Here is a 15,968-nt window from a genome sequence, read left to right as displayed (position 1 = left end):
ACCTCCTAACCCTAGTACCTCAGAATGTGTGCTCTTACCTGCACATTGGCTGATTGCAGGTATAATTAGCCTAATTAAGTTGAGGTCATGCTAGGAGAAGGGTGGACCCCTGACCCAAGATAAGCCGTGTCCTTACCCAAAGCAGAAACATGTAGCTGCACACACAAGGAGAAGAACATGAAGATGACAGTAGGGAGACGCCTGTACAGGCTATAGGGGGTCAAGTGTCACAGGCCACCAGGACCTGGGAGAAAGGTGTGGAACAGCTTCCCCTCTCAGTCCTGGGAAGAACCAACCCCACCCACGTCTTCCCCCTGGGCTTCTTGGGTTGTGAGGCAATACCTTTGTGATTTATAAGCCACTGGCTTCGTGAATCTTTGTTATAGCAGCTCCAGCAAACTCATACGCTGGTGTGAGAAGGAAGAACAAGAGAAGGCGGGGGTTCCTTCCTGGGCCAGTCAAGATGTGGGGTGTTTGCAAGGAGAGTTGGAATTTCCCAGGTGAATCTTGGGGATCGACAATGTCAAAAAAGGGAACAGAGTATGCAAATGTGAACAGGCAGGAAAACGTGCTGTGTCCCAGGGCTCCGGGTGTCAGGTTCTCTAGGACCCAGAGGGTGGGCAGAGCGCTGGGCTCCCTCAAGAAGCCATTCCTCCTGTGGCCACCAGGTGTCAGCCTTGCGCCATCCATGGGCTGTGGGGAGGCGGGAAGTGAGGATGCTGAGCTGGCAGGACCAAGCAGCCAGGCTGCGAGAGGACCTTAGGAAACTCGGGGGCCAGGAGGCGCCCCCAGGCCAGGCCAGCTCAGGGGGTCGGCAGGTGAGATGGGGAGGGCAGTTCGGGGCCTGGTGGGGGAGGGGGAATGACGGCTTCTGAGAAGCTGTTGACCTCCCAGTGTCCAAGTCTGGTGCTGGCTGGAAGCTGGGGGGCTTCCAACACAAACTAAGACTTCAGCCAAGGCTAAGTGACCGCAGTGAATGGGGCCGGGACTCGGGGCACAGAGGCCGTGGTGTAGGCTGGCACCACGGCTTTGCGCCAAGAGCTTGAGAAAACCTGGTGATGCTGAGAAGAGGCAGGCATCTGGAGACCCGGCTCTTCCCAGGCTGGAGTCTCCTGGAGAAATTCTGCCATGGCTACACCAGAAGAGAGGTTCAGGAGGACCCCGGGCAGCAGGGTCTGGACTTGACCTGGCACGTCCATCAGAGGGGGGACAAGTCCTCAACCTGCATGTAAGCACGTGACCATGCCCCCACCACCAAAATGGTGGGATGTGGTGGTGCACACCTGTCATTCCAGCAACTCTGGAGGCTGAGGCAGGAGGATCGAAAGTTTGAGGCCAGCCTCATCAAGTTAGCAAGACACGGTCTCAAAAAATAAAAAGGGCTGGGGCTGGAGTAATGTGTACAAGGCCTGGGTTTGGTCCCCAGCACCACAGCGCGCGTGCACACACACACACACACACACACACACACACACTAATAGTAAAGGAGTAGTTGTTTTATTTCACATTTCTAGTCCCTCATGGACCAAAAATGAGATTAAAAATTATTATTAAAATGAAGTCAAAGGACCATACCCAGTTTTTTTTTTTTTTTTTAAATCCAGTAGACATTTTCACATTGTGAGGACTTCCTCTCAGTTCCTGCATTTATCTCATGGGATGTTGATCACGTGGCCCTGGGCCCCACCGTGAGGAGTCAGCCAACTTCTTACTGCAGGGGAGTAAGTAGCTGACCCTCGGAGGGGCCATCGGGTCACGCGGGCCACTGGGAAGTGAAAGCGGGAGTCAGAGTGTGAATGAGTGGGTGGGGCTGGGTTTGTGGGAAGCTTTATGAACCCTGACATTTGAATTTCATTTTCGATGATCACAAATAATCATTCTCCTCCCCCTCCCCCCACTAACACCCTAAGGCCCACTCCCCGAGTGCACGGTCACAGCGAGCGTCAGGCGGGATTGGGCCTCAGCCCGTCATCCCTACAGATGATCCACCGATGCTCCCTGGGAACCTGTCGCTTTGTTTTCCCAGAGACATTTGTCAAAGCTGCTGCCGTAGCTTCTTCTTCACACAAAAGGGTGATTATGTGGATAGATGAGCTGTCTGTACAGTTTTAAAAAGCAGATATGTAGGGGAAATATGCCAAGTCATTAACAATGGTCAAATTTGTATGGTGAGGACTTTAGACAACTTTTCTGGCTTTGTTTGTTTGTTTGTTTGTTTGGCATTTCCGGGAAATCAGGGTTTTGGGGGGAAGGGGAGGTGGTGGTTGTTGATTGTTCTTTGCGAGCACAGATCCTGGGAGTGTGCTGTGCGCTGCCCCCTCTCACTCCAGAGGGGCAGCGACTGGGGGAGAATTCCCCGCCCGCCAAGGAGTCCTCTGGGAGGTGGAGGTGGTCAGGAGCGGCTGGCCCTGCCAGAGCCCTCTCTTGGGCCTTCTCCTGCCCCAGGACTGTATTCAAGGGCCCCAGGCAGACAAACCCATTCTATTGAGTGAGTCTAAGGACTCCATAAAAAGTGCTTCTCTTGCTTTTGGGTTCTATCTGTGGCTGAAATAAAAATAAAGCATCAAATCAAGAGAGCAGGGGCGGCCCAGGGAGCTGTGGGCTCAGGAGGGGCTTAAAAAAAGTGGGAGGATTAAGGAGCATAGTGTGGAGGTTCCTTAAACATCTACAACAGAAATACTGAACAGTCCGGCAATTGCACTACTGGGTGCAGCCCAGAGAAAATGAGATGGGCACATGAAGACACACCAGCACTCCTGTATTTACTGCAGTACTGTCCACAAGAGTCAGGAAATGGAACCACCCTAAATGTCCGTCAGTGAACAAAGCAAATGTGCTGCATGTACCCAAATGGAATACTATGCAGCCATTCAAAGGATGGAATCCTGTCATTTGCAGCAGCTTGGATGGACCAGGAGGACAGAATGTTAAGTGAAATAAATCAGGCACAGAAAGACAAATGTTGCATGATCTCACTCATCGGTGGAATGCAGAATGGTTGATCTCATAGAAGTTGAGAGTAGGATGAGGGAGATGGCCGGATTGGATACAATGATACGGTCACCTAGGAGGAAGCTCTGGTGTTTTGTGGCGCAGTGGGGTGAGTATACCTAACAGTGACACCTTGTACATCTCTAAATAGCTGGCAGAGAGGGTTCTGAATGGAATCCTCATAGAGAAAGGATAAGCGGTCAAGGTGGCAGATATGCTAATGACCCTGGATGGGTCATGACCAACTGCATACACGAATCAAAGCGTCACACGGCACCTCATCCATAGATATGAACAGTGATCATGTGTCAATCAAAAGGCAAAGAAAAATGTGAGTGAAAACCAAAAGGTGTTGGAGGAGCAATTTGTCATTCAGATGGGCTCTGATCCCGCGGGGACAGAGGGGGACTTCAGGCTGGCCACCGCACTCGCCCCTCGGAACTGACCAGGTTCCCAGTGTGCGGTCCGCGACCAGCAGCCCATGGGAACTGGACTCCCCGCTCTCAGCCCCACCCCGGGGCTCCCAGTTGGAACTGGGGCCTGGGAGGGTGCAGCGATGGACGGGTCTGCGTTAACCAGCCCGGGGAGCGGGGCAGGCAGCCTCCAGGGCCAGCTCGGTGCCCTCGAGGGGTCGCGTTCCCTTCCCCACCTTCCGCCACGTCCCTTCCCTGAAACTGCGGAGAACGAGGCTCACTAAAGCTGACCACTCGAGGGGACTGGGTGTACATGTCCCCCTCTCCATCAAACCGCAAATAAGGAAAACCAACCGCGTCGGTCTGTGTCCAAACTACGGCTCCAAATATGGGATAAACCCTCTTCCCCGCAGGCACCGAGTAGGCGCTTTATGGTCACCATTAGGAACCCTGGTTCTGTCCTTTGGAAGGGCTCCTCCACCCTCCCCTCCTGGCGGCTGCAGTTCCAGTCGCTCACCTGTCCCTCCCCCCCACGGGCTGTGCCCCTGGAGGACAGGGACACACAGGTCCCGGGCACAGGGCGCACCTCAGCCCCAGGCGCAGGGCAGGCGCTGAGCGCATGCGTGGTGCCTCCTCCAGTCGGCCTCGCAGAGCCCAGTGACCTCCCGGCGCAGGAACCTCCTTCACTCCTTCCGGGACCTGCTCCCGCTGTGGACCTCCCGGCTGGCCGCTGGGGAGGGGGCACGAGGTTCCCGCCCGCCCAGTCCCAGGAGCAATCGTCACGCACGAGGGCGGTTTGATGGTTCGGGGGTGTTGGTCCCTTTAGAATAAAAACATCATGTGGCGCGTCTTGCCCACCATCCTGTCACCTCGGGCGCACGGCCAGCACTTACGAAGCCTCCCGTGGCCTCCCGTGGGCGATGCCAATCCAGAGAGCAGCCGAGGGCCGCTGAGCGGGAACTGCCCGGGGCAGGGGAGGAGGGAGCTCTGCGGGGGGGGGGGGGACGGCCCTGTTCCCCCACGGGCATCGGGGCTCTGGCTCCCCAACCCTCCGCCCCTGGGCGCTCTCCCTCACTTGTGCCCTCTGGGTCCCCTGCTCCTCTCGGCCTCTCTGGGGCTGGGCTTGCCGGACGCCAGGAGGCACCTTAGGAGACCCAGATCCTGGCTTTCAAAATAGGGGCCCCACCCGCCCTTCCTGGGCCCATCCTTGCCGTGGCTCCTGGTGTTGGCAGGGCGCAGGGGCTCTGGGTGGGCTCCGAGCTGGGGGAGTCGGATGGTCAGAGCCACAGCGACTTCCTAAAACCAAATGCGGGTGCTGTCCCCATGAGGGTGCTGAGTGGCAGTGGGTAGGCGCATCTGAAAGTCTGCACAGGGCTGCCCCCAAGGAGGGTGGCCAAACCCAGGTGTGCGACTTCCTCAAGGACCTCCTGGATTTCCACCGTGGGGTTTCTGTTAAATCCACCCCTTGTCACCAAGTCCCTCCCAGGTCTCCTCCCCTGGAGGGGGCTGGCCTGGAGGGGTCCTCTCTCACCCCAGGCAGAGAGAGAAGGCAGGAGGGGACCCACAGAGCCTCTCAGGGCCCAGACTCCAGACTGGCTCCTGCCTCTGTCTATGGATCTGAGCAAGTCACAGGACCAAGTCCAACGTGGGGAGCCGTCCCCACCCCTTCAACAGGGCGACTGCACAGGAAAGGCAAAGGACGGGAGTCAGGGTGCATCCTGCCGTCTGCTCTGGGTTAGGGTCTGTCCACACACCCCTGATTCCTTAGCTGGAGCCCGCCTCTCCTTCTCTTGCACGTGACCTGGACTCGCTCTCTCCCTTTTAGTGCATGGAACAAGGGCAGGTGATGGAGTGTAGCTTCCAAGTCAGGGTCATAAAAGGCCTGTGGCTCCTCCTTGTGCTCCTGCTCTGGGGGTGTGGCTGCCATGTTGTGAGGACACTCAAGGGGCCCCAGGGAGACACCACATGAGGACCTCAGTCTCCTGCAGCGGCTGTGAAGGTGCCACCCTGGAGGAAGCTCCTCCAGCCCCAGCCGAGCCTTCGGATGACACCACAGCTTCGCCAGAGACCCAGGGTCAAAACCGCCTGGCCCTGAGCTGTGCCTGTATTGCTGCCCCCCAGGAGCCCTGCGGAAAGAAGTGTGCACTGTTTCACATTGCCACGTTCTGGGACCACTTCATATGCGGCAGCACAGCGGGAGGACGGTCACCCTGCAGCTGCCAAGGCCATTACAATGCGCCAGTCTTCACAGGAGCCGTTTGCTTTTCTTCTCCTTGAGGATGCAGCAAACTCCCGACAATTTACCAAAAATACCCTGTAAACTGCAGTTGTTAGGGAACATCTGTTCCTGAGCTGCCCCCATTGGGCAGTTCTCAGAGGGAATGAAAATGCATCAGAGGACGGGGACAGCTGTGCGGGGACCGGCGCCAGCTCCCCGGAGAACTCAGCTGCCACTTGGGTCTGAGGCAGGAGGAGGGATCCGAAGAGGACCCAGTGGGGTGTTAAAAAGAGCTGCCAGGAGCGGGGTGTGAGGGCTGCCTCTGGCCGCAGCCCTACTATGTCCTGGGGCCAGGGTGGGCGCTGAAGGCCCTGCAGGCCAGCGCCCAGGGTTGGAAGACGGGCTTTGTGACCAGGAGTGACAGGCAACATAGAGCCAAAGCTGACGGCCCAAGGACACACTTGGCTTGAATCCAGACCCGATGCTCACTAGCCGCTAAAGTTTGGGCCTGCAACATCCCCAAGGGGCCATAGGTTGACAGCTGCACCCCAGCTAGTGGCACTTTTGGAAGATGGTGGAGTCTTTAAAAGGTGAGGCCTCGTCTGGGCATGATGACCGACGCCTGTAACCCTAGCAACTCAGGAGGCTAAGGTAGGAGGATGCGAGTTTGAGGCCAGACTCAGCAACTGCTCAAAAGTAAAATAAGATCAAACAGACCTGGGGATGTAGCTCATTTATGAAGCACCCCTGGGGTCTATCTTCAGTACCCCAAACAAAACAACAACAACAACACAAAGAAACAAACGACACACACACAAAAATACATATAAAACAGATACCGACAAATAAAAAACACAAAGAAAACAAAATGAAGTGGATCTGAGTGGAAGGGTGTTAGGTCACTGGGGAATGCCCTTGAGGGGAACTTGGGCCTTGGCCCTTCCTGCTTCTCTCTCTGCTCCCCAGCTGCCCTGAGGTGAGTGGCTTCCTCTACCTGTTGCTGTGCCATGAGGGGCTGCCTCTCACAGCCCAGAGGCTCGGTGGCCAACCTCTAAAACCATAAGCCAAAGTACACGTTTCCTGATTTTAAGTTGATCGTCTCAGGCGTTTTGTTACAGTTTCGGAGAGCTGGCAGGCACACTGGTTCTGAGCCTTGTATGTGGCCCGTGCTCCAATAGTTGGCTCAGGGCTCAGCTGGGCAGAGTGACAGGGTTCCCTGACCTGCACATGTGACTTCACAGGACTCCTCCCCCTTCCTCCACAGGTCTTGTCACTTCCTGCCATTGTAGCATGGCCCCTGGGCCACAGTGATTGTGACCCTACTGAGACCAGGGAGATGGATAAAGGGATATCGTTTTTGCTTCTTGGAATGTGAGTTTAGGTTGGGAGCCAGGATTGCCAGTGTCACCTACCACGTGTACCCTGTGAAGAAATCTTATCCAAAACCTGACAAGAGATGACGGAACCTCGTGATGTTGTTTCACCTCCTGGATACATCCATACCTGAAGCATATCCAGAGTTTATCCTGGGGGTCTGCATCAGTCAGTGTTCGCCAGAGAAACAGAAATACAGACAGATGCATATATACATGTATTTATGTAGATTGCGGAGGCTCTCGAGAAGGTGGAGACTGAGAAGCCCCAAGAGCTTCAGTCAATAATCTGGAGACTCAGAAGAGCCAGTGATGTGCTGGCTCTGGTCCAAATGGGCACATGAAAATCAGGAGAGCTGAGGGCCCTTTCTCAGCCTGTGGGCTCAAGACCCAAGAAGATCTGAGGGTTCAATTCAAGTTCAAAGACCAGAGAAGGCCAGTGTCTCAGCTCAAGCAGGCAGGCGGCAGGACTTCCCTCTCGCTCAGCCCTTTTAACTCAAAGCAGACCTTCAACTGATTGCACAAGGCCCACCCATGTTAGACAGGCTGATCTGCTTTACTCAACGACTGATCCAAACATTCCTCTTACCCAAAAGTCCCCTCTCAGACAAACCCAGAATACAATCTGACCTCGGGCACCCGTGGTTCAGACAAGTGGGCACATGCCGTTAACCACGGCAGCGTTAAGTTATGGAGTCTCATGCTTTCCCGCCAGTTGTTTAAAATGCATTTGAGTTGGTGGACTTTGCTGGCAACCAAGATCTCTGGTGGATGAGAATGCTATTTTAGAGGAGTCTGGGAAAATAAGAGCTTTGGCTCTCACAGCACCTGGAGGCAGCGCAGGAGCAGCCCTTCCCCGACACTCCCTCGTCTCCCCGCAACCTGGTCAGGGGCTCCAGCATTTCCCCCCGTCCCCCGCCTCTTGTCCTCTCCTCACCAGAGAGTCGACCCCGCGGCTCTGGGGCAGCAGGGACCCTCTGGCCCCGGGGAGACTCTGCCCTCCCAGCCGTCCTGTGTGATGGCGGGATGCGCTCCAGGCGGGAACCGAGCCACCCCCAAGACTGTGTCCTGCTGCGTCATCTGGTTTGAGTCCAGCAGCTGGACGCAGCCTCTTTCCTTTGACATTTTATGTAATAGATTCTGACCTCCCCTAGCCTGGTGGATGCCGGGGCGGTCCAGGCCAGAGCTGTCTCTAGGGAAGCAGGGTGAGAAGCACATTAGGGCGCGGTGGCCCACGCCTGTCATCCTGGGGGCTCTGGAGGCTGAGGCAGGAGGATTGAGTTCAAAGCCAGCCTCAGCCACAGGAGGCACCAAGCAGCTCAGTGAGACCCTGTCTCTAAATAAAACACAGAATAGGGCTGGGGTGGGGCTCAGGGGTCAACTCCCCTGAGTTTAATTCCTGGTACCTCCCCCAAAAAAAGCACATTAGAAGCTCCAACAGGGGCCCCCCTGACAGCCTTTCCAGCCAGTGCTGATTTGGGCTTCCAGCACCTTTTGCTCCATGGGACCTAGAGGTTGGTAATCCAGCCTTGTCTTCCAAGCCTAGGGATGAGACTTGGCACTTCCTGTCACCATTCTTTATGCCCCGGAGAGAAAGGGTTACACAGAAGAGAGAAGGAAAGATAACTGAGTGGGAGAATAGCACACGAGCACCTGGATCTAGCTATGCCTGAAGCCTGCATGCTTTTGCCCATTTGAGTTGAAAGGATGCTCTGTGTCTGGTCCTTATACCTCAAACTCTCTCCAAAATTGGTAAAGGACACTGAGGACATGTTTGTGTCAAGGAGCTCCAACTCGGGCCAGGCCAGGCTGAGTTTCCAGATGGCAGATGGTGGAGACTCTGCTCCCTTTTTGTGGCCTGGAAGTCTGCCCTGGTGCCCCAGGGCAGAATCGGCCCTGGAGGACTGGGCTCTGAGCCCCGCAGCCCGACTCTCTGGGCCTTGGTGTTTCTCCTTATAAACTATAAATACCAGCACTCACCTCTCGGGGCGGTGAGAGGATCAAACAAGGTCGTGGTGCCGAAGCAGCGCCCGGTGCAGAGCGAGGACCCACCGGCAGGCGCCGTCTGGCCCGTCCCCAAGGAGCCCGCCTGACTGCCCCCCTGCCTGACCCACTTTCTCATCCCAGTTTGGCCCCAGGCCCAGGCCCTGGCCTATTTTAGGTGCACCTCTTTTCATTGTGGGAAAACAGGCTCCCGAGAGCCACCTTAAGACAGGGCCTTGATTGTGGGCCCAGCACAGGCGGGGACACCAGGGCGGGCAGCAGAGCACCCCACCTGTCCCCGCAGGGGCCCCTTCCCAGGCCTGAGGGTGCCTAGCTGGGGACCTGGGGACCTGGGGACTGGGGCGGGGTCAGAGCCACCTCCCTCCCTCTGTGGCTGACCACTGGGTGCGAGTTTTAAGAGCCCCTGGGACCCTCAGGGCCACTATGAGTGGCCTAGTGGGCTGGGGTGAGGGCACGGGCACATGCACGGGGTGTCCGTGCCTTATCACCCGGATCCAGGACACTTTGAGAGAGAAAGTGACACCACCAAGAATTCAATCAGGACAAGGTGCCAGCACCAAGAGTGGCCAGGAAAACCAGGCCACCGCGGCCCCGTAAGAGCACAGAGGCGGGGGCTGGGGCTGGGGCTCAGAGGTAGTCGCCTGGCTGCCGGGCGTGAGGCCCTGGGTTGGAGCCTCAGCACCAAGTCAAGATGAAATAGAGATGTTGTGTCCACCTGCAACTGAAAACGAAATGTTAAACAGCCTTGAGAGCCACAGCCCCGGGGCCCAGCAAACTTCCAGCTGCCAACTGATTGGCTCCTCTGCAGTGATGCTCATTGGGCTGTTTCCCCGCCCTTTCAGACCACGGAGCTGCTCATTGGGGGACTTCTTTGGCTCCGCCCACGCGACCCAGCCAATCGGCCTCAAGAGCAGGAGGATTGTGGGAGGTGGTGAGGCTTGTGGTTGGGGGAGAGGCTTGTGGAAGCCGGTGGTGGCAGCTGGGCTCTGAGGGAATTCCTGAAGAGCTGTGTGGTGTGGCGTGTGTGTGTGTGTGTGTGTGTGTGTGTGTGTGTGTGTGTGTGTGTGTGTGTGTGTGTGTTGTGTGTGTGTGTGTTGTGTGTGTTTTCTAAAAATAAAGTTCGTTTCTGCTTGATAAGTGGCTCGGGAATTGTGCCCAGCCAGACTGCGGCAAAAGATCACAGTCTAAGGAGGAGAGGTTGAGGAAAGGAGACGCCCAGATTGGAAAGAGGCCCAGGAACGTGGCTGGTGCCCCAGAAGTGACGAGGGGTGAGCTGGGGACTGGGTGGCAGCCCTCAGATATCCAGAGACCATGCCATAGCCTGCCCTGTAGGCAGCAGATCTTCAGGTATGGCTTGATCCAGGGACTCAGATGGTATCTCTGTGCTCATGGGACTTTGCCACATTTGCAATGAAAGCCCTGGGGACCCTGCAGTCCACTCGGGGGAGACCCACACCTTTCTACTGGCCTCAGACCTGCATTTAGGAAGCTTGAAACCCACAGGAGACACTGTACCTGGGCAGGTAATGGACAGAACCCAGGGGAGAAGGTGGGCAGAGCCCCAGACCTCCACCCCCAGCTGGGCCATCTGGATGCCGTGGCCGTGGGCCCAGGACTCTGGGCATGCCGGGAGCTTCCTCCAGCTCTGTGCCTCCTGGCGACTGAGCTTCTCCAGTGCCCCCTGTGCCTTCCTGACCCCCGGCCACCCCCCTCGACCTTGGCTCTGATGTCACATCTTGTCTCAGAGCTCATCCATCCTGGAACAACTCCCCCAACCTGAAGGACATGTTTGTCCTTGGTGCGCTTCCGGGGGGAGCAGGCCACCCACGTGGGATCCTTCCCAGGTGGCTGGATCCTCCACACTTCCCTATTAGGTGGGTCTGTGTCCCCGTTTTGCCTGGGTGCAGACCCCTTTCCCTCACGCCCGCCCTCCATACTTTCAGGATATTCAACTCCCCCCCTGGACAGGAGCCCTGGACCGTACTGCAACAAGCCAGGCCAATGACCGCATCCTGTTTTCCTGGACACTGACTGGCCTAGGTGTGGGTAGATCCCAGTGTGTGCGGGGCTTCTCTTCAGATGCCTCACAGGACCCAGATGCAGATCTGTTAGTGTTGTGTTTAATGAGGGATTTATACGTGGAGGCAGCTCCGAGGACATCAAGATGAGCATGGAGTGGTCATTTGAGATCCTGGATCAAGCCATACCTGAAGGTCTAACCCTGGGTAGTTCAAACACAGAAACCAATCAATTCCCCTTTCTCAGCTCAGGTTCTCTGCTGCCTGCTTTGGGCAGAGCTCTAACTTCAGGTTAGGGCCCAGGGCCAGAGGATGCGCCAATCAATGTTACAGGGGCCGGTGAATTACCGCCCTCTGCAGAAAGGACGTCCAGGCTCTAATGACAGCTATTGACCCGTGTCCTCCTACCCAATGCCCCGGCTCCAACAATCCATTCCTGGCACCATCATGAACGTGGCTTGTTTGTTTCTGGGCCTCAGGGTCCTGCTCACCTCCCTCCGGGCAGCCCTCTGCCCAGCCAGTGGGTCCACGGGGCCCATTTCCTGAGCATCTGGACCCAGCAGCTCCCTTGGCCCAAGGTCCCAAATCCCACTGGTCTCCAAGGCCCTGCACCACCTGGGCCTGGCCCCTCATGTCCTGGCCATGCCCGGCGCACGCCCAGCGGCTTCTGGGGGTCCCTAACCCCGCCCTGTGCAAGCTCTCAGAAGCGTCCGGAGGAGGGCGTTTGACGGAGGGTCGCCCCGTGGCAGGTGTGCAGACGGGGGGCCAAGGTCACGGAGAGGCAGGGACGTTCCCTGGTCACATAGCAAGTCCATGGTGGCAGCGAGGACACCCGAAGGTAGACTCCTACCCATGATCTAGATGAGCTCCGGGTGGCCGCCCGCCCCTGTCTGCAGGGGACAGCTCTGCTGCCCTCTGCAGGGGCCTCTCTGGGCGCCTGCGGCTGCGCCACCGAGGACCACACGGCTGGGGCTCAGCGGCCCCGCTGCCCAGGCCTGACCGAGAAGAGGGGCTCCCTGTTCTCCATCCTGGGCACCTGGCTGGTCAGCCAGAGCAGGTGCAGGAGGTGGCCCTGCCATCGCATGAATCCCAGAGCAGGAGGAGAGGCCCTGGACGCAGGGCCCTCCTCACCTTCGCTCCACCTCAGCCAAGGACACCTGGTTCCAGTCCCAGCTCCATCCAACCTGCCAGCCCTGACTGCAGGCCTGTCCCCTGCCCCCGGGAAACAGGATGAGTAGAAACAGCCTCGTGGGTTTGAACAGGAGGAGGGTGAGCTGGCAACAGCCCCCGCAGAGCAGTGCGCAGGTTTGGCTGTGAGCAGCCGGCGGCCCTCCAACCCCGATAGTCACACTGGCTTCCTGGACTTTGTCACCCCTGGACAGCCCCGGACCACGCTCTCCAGGAAGACAGGTCCTGCGTGGATCTTGTTCACCAGGGAACTCCGGGCAGGCTGCCAGGGCCAGGGAGGGCGCCCAGTGAAGGGTGAATAGATGGGCGGGCGGATGGGTGGACCAGTGGAAAGATGGGAAGGATAGACGAATGGGTGGACGGAGGATGGATGGAAGGATAGGTGGGTGGGTGGACGGGTGGATGGGTGGACAGACGGGTGGGTGGAGGGAGGGATGATGGAATGGTAGGTGGACAGATGGGTGGATGGATGGATGGAGGAAGGGATGGTGGGTGTGTAGGTGGGTGGATGGTGGGATGATGGATGACTGAATAGATGGGTGGTGGATGGATAGGTGGATAGGTGGAGGGAGGGAGGGATGGTGGGTGTGTAGGTGAGTGGATCACTGTATAGGTGGGTGGATGGGTAGAAGGAGAGAGGGATGGAAGGATGGGTGGATAAATGGATAGAAGGGTGGGTGGAGGGAGGGATGGTGGAATGGTAGGTGGATGGATGGATGGGTGGATGGGAGGGTGAGTGGATGGAAGGAGGGATGGTGGGTGTGTAGGTGGGTGGGATGGTGGGATGGTAAGTGGGTGAATGGATTGGTGGATGGATGGATGGAGGAAGGGATGGTGGATGGATAGGTGGAGGGAGGGATGGTGGGTGTGTAGGTGGGTGGATCACTGGATAGGTGGGTGGTGGGTGTGTAGGTGGGTGGTGGGTGTGTAGGTGGGTGGTGGGTGTGCAGGTGGGTGGGTTGGTGGATGGCGGTGGTGGAAGGTGGACAGGTGGATCGACTTCACTCTGTGGAGGAAACCGAAGCAGTGCTCCCTGTTGACGGGGGCGGGCTGCCCCGGGCCTGGAGAGCCTGCCCTGCTGTTCATGTCCCAAATCCTCTTTGCTCTCGTCTCGGGGTGCGGGGCCCAGGTGGCTGTGACAGAAGGACCCGCAGGGCCTGGGGACAGCCCTCTCCTGGGGGAACTGTTTTCAGTGTCTGTGGGCAGAAGTCAGGGAGCAGACAATGGGCGAGGAGGGCAGCGGCCCCCTGTGCACCGGCGGCGGGAAGCCGGGCGTGGTCCGTGTGGCTGCGTGTGACTCCGACCCCTTGTCAGCAGGAGGGTGACCTTTCCCCAGTGCTGGGCCCCGGCAGGCCTGGGAGGGCAGTCCCCAGCTCTGTCCCCACGGCTACGTCCTGCTGAGACCCACATTCACTTCCTCATTGCTGCCAGCTGTGGAGTCACCGTGGTGGTGGGGACGGGAGCAGGAGGAAGGGCTGGAAACTGCCAGTCCCACCCGGCCACCAGCCACTGACCACAGAGGGAGCGTCCCGTGGACCTGGCCTCAGCACAAGGCCTGCGGACTCTTCCCCAGGCTGGGCCTCGGAGGCTGCAGGTCCTCTTGCCTTTTTGAACTTGGGATTCACCAGGATGCACAGATGCCTAGTGGACAAGAGGCCACTCAGAGGAAATCAGGGTTGGCTGGACCTGGAGCATGACCATCTTGGACCTTCCGGCTAGCTGGTCCTCAAGCTTCATGCAGCCCGTGGAACAGCCCAGGCTAACCCAGCAGCGCGAGTGAGAATGCAGACCATAGAGCCACGAGGCCCAGGGCTTTGCTGTCTCCAGGTGCCTTTGGGTGGTTTGCAAGCAGTAGAGGCTAACACACAGCTTCTGTAACAAAGAGTCCCAAACCTAGTGGCTCAAACGACCCTCATTCCCACCCCAGGCCCATGTGTATGGGGCTTCTGCTCCTTTGCAGGGAGGGACATGGACTCTCTATGACATATTCTAAGGCGCTGCTGCTGGATCTTTGGAGGCTGCCCCGGAATTTGAGGGGCCAGACTGAGAAGTGGCTCTGGTGACTCCTGCCTCCTTTCCAGAAGCAGAACTCTATCTTAGGCCCAACCTGGTAGCAGGGAGAGGGGACTGGGCCACTCGGCCAGCAGCTGCAGCCCTCTGTTCCAAGCTCTGGGCCCAGCACTGTGTCCTCCACATTCCTCCAAGGCTCACCACCACCCTTTGGGGCAGGGACTCTGAATGCTCACCCCAGCTCTACATGGCTGTCCAGCCTGACCCAGGGCTGTAGACTGGACCTTGAATGTTTCCCCAAGCCTGTGTGTCGAAGGCTTGGTCTCCAGGGTGACACTATTGGGAAGTGGTGGCACCTTTAGTAGGTAGGGCCTGGGGGCAGGTTTGGGGTTGCCAGGGTTGTGCCCTTGAAGGGAATGGCAAGACCCTGACCCCTTCTTCCTCCTCTTCTGCCCCTGAGCCACGAGGAGAGCAGTTAGGCTCCACCATGATTGCTGCCTCGCTACCAACTGATCACCTCCAGAACTGTGAGCCGTGGTGAACCTTTTCTCTCTATAAGTTAACTGCCTCAGGTATTTTCTGTTAGTGGCAGAACGCTGACCCAGATAGCAATGGACACAGCAGATTCAGTTTCTGTTTGAAGTCAATCAGTGAATAGGAAAAATAACACATAATTTCAGAGTGGGACATTCCATAAATGCCTTGCCCTTGGCAAAGATGTGACTGATCTACCACCTTGCTGTGAAGGCTTTCAGTTGTCTGTTATCTGCCCTGTAATACCCACATCCTACTGCTGGATTCATCAGGATTCCTGGCCATATAAACAGGTTTCCTCTCTTCCTAGCAGACAGGGATGTCTGATAGTAAATTGTCACTAGATGAACATTCTTTTTAAGCGCCTTAAAAGAGGCAAATTTGATTCAGAAGAGTGAATAATTTTGTCATTTCCTCTTTTCTCCTGTCTATAATAATGCACACATAAAAGCTGGTGCTACTGCAGCCATTATGGACCATGAGGTAAGATGCTAAAATAGACATAAGGAACTGAGGGGTATTGTGTGAAAGAACTTTATCAGTCTGGGATTCCTCATATACCTTTCATGTGAGAAAACCCCTCCTTTTAGTCATACTGTTATTATTTTGGGTTGCCATTGCTGAGAACTGTATAATAGGATTTTTAAGATCAGGCAACTGAGCCCATATTTTCGGGATGACAGGCTGTATCTTACCTTTCAGATCTCAGGGTAAATGTCACCTCCTCAAGGATTACAAACCTGTCCATCTACACAAACCCTCACATGACAATGTTCTTAGCAGCATTATTACAGTCACCCAAAGTGGGATGATTCCAACGTCCATCCGCTGATGGAAGGGCTCTCTTCAAACAGGGGAATGTTCTTCAGCAACAGAGGAGCAAAACTGCTGGCTGGGGCCGGCGTGGTCCCCGGGGTGGACGGGTCTGGGAAGCAGCAGCCTGGGGGCTAGACACCGGCCTCAGGCCCCGTGATGCTATTCATGGTCAGTGCCCAGGAGGGGCCGTCCACGAAGACAGACAGCAGATCAGAGACGGGAAGGGACAGAGAGAGTCAAGGGGGTGACAGATAGCGGGACCAGGTTTCTTTTGGTGGTGTCTGTACAACATTGCCAACAGATTGGATGGCGTGCTTTGAAAGGGCGGGATACCGTGATATGTGAATCATCTCTTTTTTTCTTAGTAGCCAGCACATTAATTGATTAACTAACTGTCCCCCTA

This window comes from Ictidomys tridecemlineatus, unplaced genomic scaffold (genome assembly GCF_052094955.1).
Source record: "Ictidomys tridecemlineatus isolate mIctTri1 unplaced genomic scaffold, mIctTri1.hap1 Scaffold_454, whole genome shotgun sequence".
In the NCBI taxonomy this organism is placed as follows: domain Eukaryota; kingdom Metazoa; phylum Chordata; class Mammalia; order Rodentia; family Sciuridae; genus Ictidomys; species Ictidomys tridecemlineatus.
The sequence above is the reverse complement of the archived record's forward strand: the minus strand, read 5'-3'. Positions refer to the sequence as shown.